This window comes from Castor canadensis, chromosome 8 (assembly GCF_047511655.1).
Source record: "Castor canadensis chromosome 8, mCasCan1.hap1v2, whole genome shotgun sequence".
Taxonomy (NCBI): domain Eukaryota; kingdom Metazoa; phylum Chordata; class Mammalia; order Rodentia; family Castoridae; genus Castor; species Castor canadensis.
This window is the reverse complement of record NC_133393.1, coordinates 82,656,225-82,670,070: the sequence shown is the minus strand read 5'-3', so window position 1 is coordinate 82,670,070 and position 13,846 is coordinate 82,656,225. Positions and strand designations below refer to the sequence as shown.

General features: G+C 37.4%; 1 pseudogene; it reads right to left on the bottom strand.

Annotated features, from left to right (window-relative positions):
- Positions 1–6,412: 6,412 nt before the first annotated feature.
- On the bottom strand, positions 6,413–10,992 carry LOC109675730 (protein CUSTOS pseudogene; annotated as a pseudogene).
- Between the last annotated feature and the right edge of the window lie 2,854 nt (positions 10,993–13,846).

Sequence of the window (13,846 nt, the reverse complement as noted above, 5' to 3'; positions counted from 1 at the left end):
TCCAAGACACATAATCTCTATCATAACTATACAACTCCACCATCGTAGCATGAAGTAACCATAGATGATAATGGCTGTGGCTGTGTTCCAATAAAACTTTACAAAAGTTTTGGGCTAGATGCATTTGGTTTATAGGACATAGTTTGTTAAAAATTGGTTTAAGAAAATTTCCACTTTGATTTTTCCTTCATTTGGTTTTCCTAAAAGTCAATAAATTTTGTGAGTTTAGAAGCACAGCTGATCTGTCTCTCTAAGTTGGCCAAAGTTTGCTTCCCTGTCTGAGAGCTATGCTAACCCACTTGCAGCCTGAAAGAAAGGAATGCTACAGGTGCCCTCCACAATGTTCTCTTCTGCGGAAATTTCTCCTATTACCTTTTGATAAAGTGTGAGCTCATTTCTCCCGTGATGATGGAGTAAAACTATCAATCCCATGTTTTATTCCTGGTTTAGGGATGGAGAAACCTGTGGCCTTGGTGCCAATTATTCCAATTATCTGATGTGTTTTCTTTCCTGACATGGTTGGGAAGCAAATCTTACTTACATATGAATGTAGTCTTTATAACACCGTGGAGATAGTCTGGATAAACCCCCAGATCAATAGGCAGAGTAAGAGTAACCTAATTTAGGGGTGCCGAAGAATTCTTCTCTGTTGCCCAAGCATTCATATTGTATTTTCAATTTGTGAGTCTCTGCACCTTCATCAGCCTTTGATGAGTTTTTAGTATTTTTCTCATCAAAGGTCTGACAGTGTTGCTCTGATATTGTTCTCTTATATCTTCCCTGCCCTATTCTAGTGCTTGGAGTCCTTTTTCTCCAGGTGTGGACCCAGAGTGAGGTGGAGTTTCCCAATCTTCTCCGCCTTTCAGCCCTCCAGTGCCATCTTTAGTTTAAGTACAGTCATTCCTCAGTATCCTCAGGTGATTGGTTCCAGAACCTCCTGCAGATACCAAAATCTGAGGATGCTCAAATCTCTGTGTGAAATGGCCTGATATTTGCATATAACCTGTGCACATTGTCTATATACATTAAATCATTTCTAGATTAGTTATAATATTTAATACAATGTAAATACTATGTAAATTGGTGTTATACTGTAGTGTTTAGGGAATAATGACAAGAAAAAAGTCTGTACATGTTCACTATAGATGTAATTTTTGAATACCTTCAGTCTGTAGTTGTTGAATCCATACATGCAGAAACTATGGGTGCAGAGAACCAACTATGGTCCGTCATCTTGGGAATAAGAAGATATAACCAAATTGAAATGGGAGTTATATGTCTGATAATGATTTCACAATAGTAGACTCTGGTCTGACACTCCTCCATGTCTCATTTTCTTTTTTTAAAGAAGTCCTTTTTAAAAAATTTATTACAGTAATAACACAGAGCACTCCATTTTTAACAATACTGTAGATTAAATATCCTAAAAAGGCATCTAATATAGAACTCCCAGGAATGCTAGACAAATCACAACAAACATCCTTTAAACACATAGCTGAAATCATACGAATATAAGAAAAAACTCTAGGTACCAAAGAGAGGGAGCTGGAAACCTGTATGGCAGATTCATCTGAAGCACTGCCTTCTAAGGGGTATTGGTCAGTTTTAATAACCGCAGGGCTGTCCTTCTAGTGGTTGACCAGTTGGCAGGGGATGGGACTTTATATCTATGCATGGTGAGGAGTTGGAATTTAAGAGACTCCTCTAAAGGCAGAATATCAAGGGATACATCTTGAGTGAAAGAATAGACTAGAAAAAATTCAACTGTTGGCAAAGAGAGATGACAAAGATACTTGTCTATCATGTCCCAAGTTCTGACTTGAAAAAAGTTTTCCCTGATATAATTGAGGCCTTCTCTATGTAGGTTGGATATTTGAATTTACATTACATGGATTTCTAGGAAATCCTCCTCTGAGGAATTAAAGTGCTCCTTTTTTTGGAGGACCAAGGATGACTGGCAGAAATAAATACCCAATGGAAGCTTTATGTCCTCATTCAGTCTCTGCAGGATTCTTAAAGAGTAAACCCCAGATACAATGTTCACAATCTAAAATTTTGAAATACATAGGAAATGAGCCATTCTATATGTCAAGGTTAGCAGAAACAACCAAAATCAGAATTAGATCTGTAAGACTTCTGATATTGGAATTATTGGATGCAGAATATAAATTATGTAGATTTAATATTTAACAGAAAAAGATAAAACAAAAATATGAAAGGAATAGAGACTTATAAAGAAAAGCTAGCAAAATTTGAAAAGTAACCAAATATAGCTTCTAAATGTAAAATGTATAAATGAGATTTAAGGAGCTTAGTAGATGACTTAAATAACAAATAGGATATGGCCAATGAGAGAATTAGGAAACTGAAAAAAATCTGCAGAAATTATATAGCAATCAGGGAATAGAAAATGATATAAAATATAAAGAAAATGATAAAAGAAGCATAGGAGAATAGTGAGTAAGGCTGATATGCATAATTGGAATTCCTGAAGAAGAGAATTGAGGGAGGAGAGAGACTGACTGGTGATCTTTCAGATTTCATAAAATTCCAATATTTAGGAATTTCAATCAATTACACAATAAACAAAATCATACTTGGTTTTTATTTGAGGAAATCTACAGTATGTCAAAGGAAAAGAGTATTTTAAAGATATTCAGAAAGAAATGACAAATATCTCAGAAAGGATGGTTACTTGGACTGATATAAAACTTCTCAACTCTAGTAACAGAAGCCAGAAGGCAAAGGAATAATACACTCAATGTGCTAAGGTAACAACTCTCTACCTACAATTGTTTGCTTAAATTAAAAACAGAAGTTCCTAAAGGCAGTACCAATTAAAACATATAAAAATTCAAGAACACTAATACAGTCAAAAAGAGAATATAGACAAACATGAATATTAACCAAAGGAAAGCAACAAAATATACTGAACAATGGAAACCTTTATTAGTGATATAAGATATTGTTACATGCATTTAAAGATTCAATTAATTGGAAAGGCAATTTTAAACTCACATGCACCTAATAAAGAGGTCAAAACTAATGAAGTAAAAATGTTACAAAACTTAAGCAGAAATTGAAAATCCTAGCACCAAACAAGAAGACATTTTCACAAACCTCAGTACCTGTTAGTTCAGATAGACATAAAAATATAGATTAGACCCCAGAGTGTAAAATTAATAAGACTGAGATGTTGTACATATATTTAAAAGCTTGTACCCAATAATTAGGGAAATACACTCTTATTGTAGTAAAATATATGTGAGTTACCATCTTTGCCAATATCAGTACACTACTCAATTATGTTAAATATATTCTCTCTGTTGTGCAATTTCCAGAATTCATTCATTTTGTAAAACTGAGACTTTTATGCATATGAAAAAATTTAAAAATCTGGGCGCTGGTGGCTCACGCCTGTAATTCTAGCTACTGAGGAGGCAGAGATCAGTAGGGTTGCTGTTTGAAGCCAGCCTGGGCAAATAGTTTGCAAGACCCTATCTTGAAAAATCCTTCACAAAAATAGGGCTGGTGGAGTGGCTCAAGGTGAAGGCCCTGAGTTCAAGCCCTAGTACCACAAAAAAAGAAAAAAAGCAAGAAAGAAAAAAGAAAAACAAAACAAAACAAAAAACCCAACAAAATCCCAAACCCCATTCTTCCTTCCTGCCACTCCTTGGCAATCACCATTCTACTTTTTGTCTGTATGATTCTGACCACTCTAGGTACTTCATCTGAGTAGAGTCACACTACTGTATGATTTGTACTTTTTGTGACTGGCTTATTTTACTTTTTGGGGAACTTATATCTTGTGTGACTGGTCTTTTTATTTAGCAAAATGTCTTCAAGTTTCACCCATGTTATAGCATGCATCAGAACTTCCTTCAAGAAAGAAAAATATTGTACTGTATGTGCTTACCACATCTTGTTTATCCACTTTCTGAGGACTACTTGAGTTGCTTCCATTTTTTGGTTAGTGTGAATAATGCTGCTATTAAATGGACATACAAATATCCTTTCCTGCCTCTACTTTCAATTCTTTGGGGCATATACCAGAAGCAGAATTGCTAGAACATTTGATAGCTTTTTTGGTAACTTTTGAAGGAATAGCTATACTATTTTCCATAGCAGGTGTGCCATTTTACATTCCCACCAGTGGTGAATAAGTGCTTCAATCTCTTGATTAGTAATGTTGAACATTTTTTAATGTTTTACTGGCCATTTTTATATCTTCTTTGGAGGGACTTGAGGTGTGGTTCAAGCGGTAGAGTGACTGCTTTGCATGCGCGAATCCTTGAGTTCAAATCCCAATCCTACAAAAAAACCCTGTTACTCTAACCTTTGATTAAAAAAAAAACTCAAATATATATCTTCTTTGGAGAAATATCTAGTTCTTTGCCTATTTTTAATTTTTTTAAAAAAATGTGGTATTGTAGTACTTCTTATATTCCAGATATTAATCTGTTTTCAGGTATATGGTTTGCAAATATTTTCTACTGTCCTGTGAGTTGCCCTTTTACATGGTTGAAAGTGTCCTTTTTAATGTACAAAGATTTTAAACTTTGATGTAATCTTTTTGTTTGTTTTTAAATTTTGCTCTCTGAACTTTTGGTGTCACATTAAAAATCATTATTAAATCTAATGTCATTAGACTTTTCTATCTTCTAAGATTTTCATAGTTGTATCTTTTATACCTAGGCCCTTGATCCATTTTAAATTTTTGTATATTATGTTAAGATAAGGGCCTATATTTTCACAGTACTGTTGGTTGAAAAGACTGACTTTATCCATTGAATGGAGAATTGGCAGTCTTGTTGACATTATTTGACCAGGTATGAGAGGCCTTATGTATGTCTCTCACTTCTGTTTCATTGGTTTATAAGCCTGTCCTTATGCCAGTACCTCACTATTTTATTTACTATAGATTTATAGTAATTTTTGAAATCAGAACTTATAAGACTGCAAACTTTGTTCTTTTTTCAAGGCTGTTTTGGCTATTTGTAATTTACTGAAATTTATTAATTTGAGGATAGATATTTATATTTCTGTAAACATTGCTGGGATTTTGGGAAAAGTTTGTAGGACACTTTTAGAAGCTACTGACATCCTAGTACAATATAAAGTTGTCCAATAAACAAACATCTTTCTGTTTACAGTGATCTCCCCTGATTCACAGTTTTTCTTCCCATGGTATATTACCTGTGATCAACTATGGTCTAAAAATATTAAATGGAAATTTCTAGAAATGAAAAGCCATAAGCTTTTATTAGCATATATTAATTGTATAAAATAATGGGTTTCATACACATATGTAATATACTTAGATCATATTCACAACTTCTATTACCCTCTCTTATTCCCTTTCACACTACTAATCCCACTTTCACTTTCATGTCCTTTTTTGTCCTCAGAATTCCACATATGAGAAAAAATATGCAATACTTATCTTTCTAAGTCTGGCTTATTTTGCTGAACATGATGATCTCCAGTTCCATTTTCCAGCAAACAACATAATTTCATTCTCTTTAGGACTAAATAACAATTCCACTGAGTATATATACTATATATTTTTTATCCATGGGCAGGCACTTAGGCTGATTTCATAACTTGGCTATTGTGAGTAGTGCCACAATATACCTAGATAGGCAGGTTATCTCTATTGTACATTGACTTTGATTCCTTTAGGTATATTCCCTGAAGTGGTATAGTTGAATCATATGGAAGTTCTCTAATTTTTTTTGAGGAACCTCCATACTGATTTCTATAGTGGCTGCACTAATTTACATTCCCACTAATGGCATATAAGGATTTCTTTTTCCCCACATCCTCACCAGAATTTTATTTGTTTTCATCTTTTTTTTTTCAGCCCTCTATTTTTGATAAGTTAATTGACTCAGAGACATTTATTGTACGTGGCATATTCACGAATGTGGAGAAAGAAAATTCCAAAAAACTGGGGTGAGGGGATCTCTCCTTTCCCAGACAATGCTTTATCAAGTCCATGTGGCCTAGGGGGAGAAGTGCAGAAGTTTTTCTGGCCCTCAGCCTCTTGGGGACCACTTCCCTTATTTCCTAAAGGCTGTTTCCCACACCAGGCAGAGAAGGTGGGGGAAGGAGGCCTCCCTTTACTTGCTCACCTTAGATAGTATTGGGAGATGGAAGCTTTACCACTTGGCCTTTTTTAGTCTCGAGTATCTCAAACACCCTTCCCTGAGGCCATGGAATGTTCTGAAACTACAGGTCTGCCCAGCTCATAGAACACAGTGAGGCAGGCCTTGCTCAGCCTACAGCCACTTCTTTGTGTAGACTTGCCAGCCAGGTGCTTGAAAGTGGAGGGAGGCAGGGCTTGGAAATGCCTGTCCCTGTGGGTGCTGTGTCCCTTGAGCTGGTCCCGCACAGTGCCCACAGACTAGGTTCAGTTTGCAGGCATGGCTGCTGCACTCTGATGGTGAGCATGGGGAAGCCTCGCTGGCCTTCTGGGCCTTTGTCTTTTCTTCTTTTTGGTCCCAAGTGACATGTGGTTCTGGTTGATCCTTCCTTGACTTCTTGTCCTGCTTCTGGACTACGGCCCTGCTGGTGGGGGTGGCAGCTATGATCAAGGCAAGGCCAGCTACTGTCTTGGCTTTCTTTTTCAATTTCCTTTTCTTCTTCTTGGCCTCCTTCTCCACCTTGACAGGCATGTGGAGGGCTGACTCCTAGACAATGTCGAAAGCTGACACAGCTGCCTCCCAGCACCGCTGCCACTCCTTGTCACTGTCTTTGCTGCTGAAGCTGGAGGGCCATCCCTTTTGGTGGGATCAGGGAGAAGCTTACTCCTCAGAGCCTCCAGGGATGGATGTGAAGAAAAGGTGGAAGCCATCTTCCTCAGGTGCCATGTCTCGCCCCTCTGCTTTCCTTGGCTCCTTCACTACGTCTGAGATGGAGCTGTCCAACAGGGCTGTCAGCTTCTTGGCTACATGGGCTTGGAACTCTTGGGTGGTCTGAGGCTCATTGCCATCTTGGTCATGCTTGTCCACCTTCTGCCTGAGGCTCAGCTGGGACAGTGGCACCTGGTGACTTGCAGCATCAGCTCTTGGTTTCTCTGCTCCTTGTGGGTGCTGCTCTAAGCCTCAGGCTAGCATCGCTGCCTCAAGCGTCGCACCAACTCCTCCCCATGGCTGCTGCAAGTGCTTTTCAAATCGCTCATGGCACCACTGGGCACCACTATATTTAGCTGCTGTCATTTGTTTTTATCTTGATGATAGTCATTCTGACTAGGGTGAGATAGAATCTCATTATTGGAACAGAGAAAAGGTACTGTTTTTTATATGTTGATTTTCTATCCTGCTACTTTGTTGAAAGCGTTTAGCAGATATGGGTCTTCTGGTGATTCTTTAGGGTCTTTTAAATATAGAATTACATCATATGGATATAGGGATAATTTTAATTCTTCCTTTCCTATTCATTTCTCTTTTCTTTCCCTTGCCTTATTGCTCTGGCTAGGATTTCAAACACAATGTTGAATAAGAATGGAAACCCTTGTGTCTTTCCTGATTTTAGAGGAAATGTTTTCTGGTTTTCCCCATTTAACATAATGTTGACTGTCAGTTTGTCAGCTTTTATTATGCTGGGATCTGATCCTTCTATTTCTTGAAGTGAACTTCTTTGTCTCTCCTGATTAAAGTTTGAAGTCTACTTTATCTGATATAAGTATAGCTATTCCTGCCTGTTTTGGGGGGGTTCATTAACTTGTTAAATCTCTTTCTACCCTTTCATCCTCAGCCAATGTTTGTTTTTGGCTGTAAAGTGGGTTTCCTGCAAACAAAAAATTGTCGGGTCTTCCTTTTTAATCCAGTTTGTCAATCAAGGTCTTTTGATGGAGGAATTGAGGTCATTAACATTTGGTGTTAACATTGAGAGTATGTGGTGATTCCTGTCACTTAGTTACTTTGTTGTGACAGGGTTTGTGTGTGTGCAATTAATTCCATGCTACTTTCTAATTACTTGTCTGCTCTTTTCTTGAGATTTAATAATTCCCATCTTTTCATGGCTATATTTATTTTCATCTTCTGTAGGATTTCTTTGAGAATCTTCTGGAGTGCTGGTTTAGTGGTCATGTGTTGTTTAGTTTCTGTTTATCATGGAAAGTTTTTATTCCTCCTTTTTGAATGATAGCTTTGCTGGGTAGAGTATGCTAGAACTGAGATTGTTTTCTTTCCATGCTTAAAATACCTCACTCCATGACTTACTTGCTTTTAGGGTTTTTGTTGAGAAATTTGATATTATTTTGATGTGTTTACCTTTATATGTTATTTAATTTTTCTCTCTTAAAGCCTTCAATATTCTTTCCTTGTTCTCTGTGTTAATTGTTTTAATGATAATATGCTGTAGAAATTCTATTTTGGTCATGTCTATTTGGGGGTCAAAGCTTTCTGTACCTGGATAGGCATCTCTTTCTTGAGATTTGGGAAGTTTTCTGCTTTTATTTTGTTTAATATATTTCCTATACCTTTGGCTTTTACCTCTTATCCTTCTTCAATGCCCATGATTCACAAGTTTGTTTTTTTTAATTTTTTTTGGTGGTACTGGGGTTTGAACTCAGGGCCTACACCTTGAGCTACTCCACCAGCCCTTTTTTGTGATGGGTTTTTTCAAGATAGGGTCTTGTGAACTATTTGCCTGGATTGGCTGCAAACTGTGATCCCCCTGATCCCTGCTCCTGAGTAGCTAGGTTTATAGGAGTGAGCCTACAGTGCTCAGCTGCAGGTTTGGTCTTTTGATGGAGTCACAGAATTCTTTCATATTCCTTTCACAGCTCTTCAGTCTTTTCTCTAACTATTCTTTTGTTTTTCCTTTAATATCTATTTTGTCTTGACAGAATTAAATTCTGTCTTCCATTTGTTCCAGTCTGCTGGAGTGGCTTTCAACTGAATTTTTTTATTTGACTTAAGGAAACTTTTTGCTCCCAGTGTTTCTACCTTTTTTTTTTTTTTTTTGAGACTTTCCATATCTTTGTTAAGCTCCTCATTCATATCTTGTACTGCCTTCTTTATTTCATTTCTCTCTCTAATTTCCTTGGTTTTGTTTCAGAGTTTGTTGAAATTCTCTTTGAGTTCATTTAGTAGTTGCTTCTGTATCTTAAGTTTTTTTTATCTGTGTTCTCTTGGAATTCATTGAGTTGTTTTTATATGTCCTCTTTAAGCTCCTTAAACATTCTTGTTATCACTCGTCTGATCTCAGCAACTAGGGATTCATCCCCTTCACTGTCCACCAAATCCTATATTGTGTGATTGTTAACCTTTTGAGAAGTCATATTTCCCTGTCTTCTTTTATTCCCCATGTTTCTATTTTCAGATTTCCTCATGTGTTGCTGATTAGTTAGCTGGGTGTTTAAATCACCTGTTATATTCCCCTTGACTTAATTTCTATTATCTGGCTAGCTTAGTTGTTAGCTAAATTGTTGTAACATTTCTGTTCACTGAACTGGTGGTATAACTTAGCAATAGCAAATTCATGGAGTCAATGCCAAACTAGTTCTTTGTATAATATATAAAACCTTTGGCAATATTATCTATAAACAGCGGGTATTGGAGACATAACAGTTGTTTGCATAGATATTTATGCTTAGGTAATTAAAATGATAGTGACAGAATAGGAGATGGGGAAGGGAGGATGGGGAAAGGGGGAGAAGAAGTATGAGGTATGGGGGCTATAGAGTAATAAGGCCCTAATGTGTATTCAGTCATTGTGTGGGAAGGTGCTGTTGTCAGTGATTGCAGAGGGATAGGAAGGTTGGAGGTAATGTGTAAAGTTGGTATAATAGACTACTTGGTGAGTAGTTAGTGTGAAGGAGATCAAGATAGTGAGGGGGGAAGGAAGGGATGGGAAAGATAAGGAGAGGGAAGGAAGAAAGAAAAGAGAAAAATTAGAAGAGAGAAAAGAAAGTGGAACAAGAGAGGGCTAAGCAAATTAAAACTTCAACAGAATGGAAAAAGGAGATAACTAACAAAAAAAGAAAAATTTATATATATTTGAAGTCCAAGTTTCTTGTTACAAAGAGGATGGGCTTCCTCTGAATTCAATGAGTGTATTGGGTACTTCCCTCTGGTTTCTAATCCAGGTGCTGTGCCTCCTTAGGGTTGGTATGCTAGGCTGTGTGGCAATTGATGATACCCCTCTCTACTGGACAGGTTTGTGGAAGTTCCACTCAGGGTATTTCTGCCCAGGATCTTCTTCGGAGGAGCAGTCAGGACAAGCTTGCTTGAGTAAGCAGGTTCTCCAAAGTGGTCCTGTGAGGAGCTGACGTGTGAGCAGTGGCAAGCCCCTCTTGCCTACGGGGTAAGCCTGGGAGCAGGAATTGAGCTTTTTTGGTAGAACACTTTTCTCTGGAAAGGCTGTTAGTTTCATATCACTACCAGTTTCTCCAAGGTGGTCAAATGTGTTATTTTCTCCAGACTGTGGCTGGGTCACCCCACTCGCACACAGGCTGATCAACCCAGAATTCTGCTTCTGCCCCCAACCAGGCACAGCAGGAATATTCCCTTTGATTTTTAGGCCACCAGCTTTGTCCAGGAGGGTTGCAATCTGCCCATAAGCTGCACTGTACTATGTGGTTTCCTTCAGAGCAGATGGGACAGCACACCACCTAAAAGAGTTGTAGTTTCCCTCAGTGGTATTGGGGATTGGTGGACCACGTCACAGGCAGACAGCAGGCAGAGGTTCTGCATCCATGAATTTTGGTAGGTCCAGGACAACCCAGGCATTTTCAGAACCCATTCTTCTGTTCTCGGCTTTGAGTTTTTGCTCTTTAGAGAGAGGAAAAAAGAAGCAGCAAAAAAGAGAAACTGCTCTCTAGCCAATTGCTGTGGCAGCAGGCAGCCTCAGTGCCTGGGCTTCTGGGGCTGTTATGTGTTATAAAAAGCAAATTTAAATGTCGGTCTTTATACAATATATGCCACCTATGTATTGGCAGTATCTTACTTGGCGAAAAGCCAGGTTACCGATCCTTGCTACCATGAATCTAAAGTTTTCTTTCAGACTCATAAGAGCTCATAGTTCCAGAATCTATCAGCCATCAGCATCTTTGTCTCTCTCCCACTTGTAGTTTTTTTTTTAAGTTCAGTGTTTGTGTTTTTCAGCTGTAGAATTTTTGATTCTTTTTGACAATTGATACATTTTGATATTCTCATTTTGTTCATTTCATTTTCTTTATTTCCTTCAGCCTTTATCCATGCTTTCCCTTAGTTCTTTGGGCATATTTGTAACAGTTGTTTTATAGTATTTTTCTACTAAGTCTAAAACCTATGTTTCTTAGGGTGATTTCTGGAGGATTTTATTTTTCATTGAATGACCTTGTTTTCAGTTATTTGTATGCCTTATTTTTTTGGGGGGAGTGGTTATAGAAAAGTGGACAAAACAGTCACCTCTTCCAGTCTTTGATGACTGCAAGAAAGATGGTAGCCCCAAATAAGACTACTGTGAAGGCTTAGGGTGATCTCAGGTCTTTTGTGAGCCTGCTTATTCCCTAAGTCTGTATGTGAATCTTTTCCTCAATTCCCTTGTATTCCTATCTGTTTTTAAGTGTCTTAATTTGCTTAAGAATCTTATCCTTGCTTCTAGAACTCTATTATATCATTCTTTCTACTGTCTCTACATTTTTGAGTATGAAGTTTTCCTGTACTCATTTGCTGTGGCACCCACTAAGTGCCATCTATGACTTCCAGCCTGATACACAAACTATGCTGCTATGCCTGTCTGTCTCTGGGTCAGGTGCTGCAGGAATTAGTCCTTTGGGGCCCATAGACTAGAGTGTTGCAAATAAGTTTCATACTTTTCTTCCATTCTGAAAGAGGGAAGTGGAAATTAGGCCACTTCCACCCAATCATGCCATGCCAGAAAGGGGGTGCGGCAAGGTTGAGCAAAACTACCACAAAATTTCTCCTATTGTGAATGCGGCTTTTTCTTGACTGGCTTCTAATTGTTTGCTGTAGGTCTTTAACTGTTTTCCAGAGCATCTACAAAGCTATCACCAGTCACTAATGTTTATTTGACAGCATTCAAGAAATATACTCTTAAGCATGTATAATATTTATAAAAATAGGCTATATATTGGTTTAAAATGACAAATGTCAAAATATCAGTGTTATACAGAAAATTTTCTTGCTATAGCGATTTAATAATATAAAGGAAATCTTCAAATTTCTACTTTCAATCTTATTTAAATTTTTTTTCACCATTTCTACTTTTTGATACCATAAATTAATTGTACAAAGAAAATTTATTGTGATATTTACATATATGTATATAATATACTTTGATCAGATTCATCCTATCTATATTACTTGTTCTTAACTTCCTTTCTTCCTCCTCCACAAATTTCAAATATCATTAAAAATATTAAACTCAATTAAACAATTGTTTAAGAATTAAAATGACATGAAGGCATTTCAGATTGAAAATCAAAATGAGAAAAATACTTAGAATTTAGTAAAATTGATAACTAAAGTCTCCACATATAAAAGCTCACATCTGTAATCCCGCTGCTCAGAGGTAGAGATTGGGAGGATTGCAGTCCAAAGTCAGCCTGGAGAACAAGTTCGTGAGACCCCATCTTAACCAATAAAAGCTAGACCGAGTGGTGTGTGCCTGTCATCCCAGCTACCCAGGAAATGTAAATAGGGGAACCATGGTCTAGGCTGGTGTAGGCATACATGTGAGACTTATTAAAAAATAACTAAAGCAAATTGCTGGGGGCATGGCTCAAGAGGTAGAGTGCTTGACTAGCAAGCCTAAGATCCAAAGTTCAAGCCCCAGTACCCCCACAAAAAAAGAAAAAAAACCTTTTGGTTTGTACCTAAAATCAGATTTAGAGTGAAATTCATGGTCTTAGATACCAATATTAGAAAATTAGTGATCCAAGTAACACTCTCTCTACATAAAACACCTGCCACGTAATAAAAATAGACACAAATATTTGAGTGAATTTGTTGCTTAGATTTAAATAAATTAGATAAAAGAAAATACAGAATTTGTGCAAAGAAAATAGAAGAGGAAAATAACAAAAATGGATATTGTTAAAATAGAAAATAAAAACATAATGGAATGAGTGAAAAAAAAAGTCAAAAGCTGGTTCTTCTAAAAATCTAACTTTATAGACAAACCTATGTTAACTATGGCAGCCAAATTATAGTTTGAATCCCTGGTAATTATTGTCTTCAGGTAAACTGTGTATAAATGAAAGCAAGTATTTGTTTACCTTTGAGTGTATGTTTAAAGGTTCAAAGGTTCAAGTTCAAACGCCCACATGCTCAGACTCCTTTTTACCCATTCTTCCATGGATGAGGAGTAACAGGATACCAATATCATAATAATCTGTTTGATCTGCTTCCTGCCTGGGTATTCCTGCAACTGGGGGACCAAGTGGAAATTAGTCATGAGAACCACACAGCAGGTGAATCCAATGCAGCGTTTTGACGTGTGATTCAGAGTTTTATACTCCCAGATCCACTTCATTGGCCCTTTTCCTTAGCCTCTATGTGACCTATGACTAAAGCAACAGCATCAACAGCAGCAACACCATGCAGAAGGCCATTGTAACTGCATCTTGGACTGTGACTCACTTCAGTGGTGTACTGGTGGCTGGAGAAGTAGTCAGGACACATAGCACATGTTTCCTTGCATCTCATCATAGGACTTCCGACCATTCAGCCATTATATTAAACCAGAACTCTGTCTTTACCCATCTTGATTTGGTGCCTTGAGCAAGCAGTTGTCACTTACATTTTAACTTTGTCTATTTTCCTGAGTATGCTTCTTAAATCACTTGTCTTAAAAAATCTATCAGGGTAGATGAGGCATTCATTCATCAATT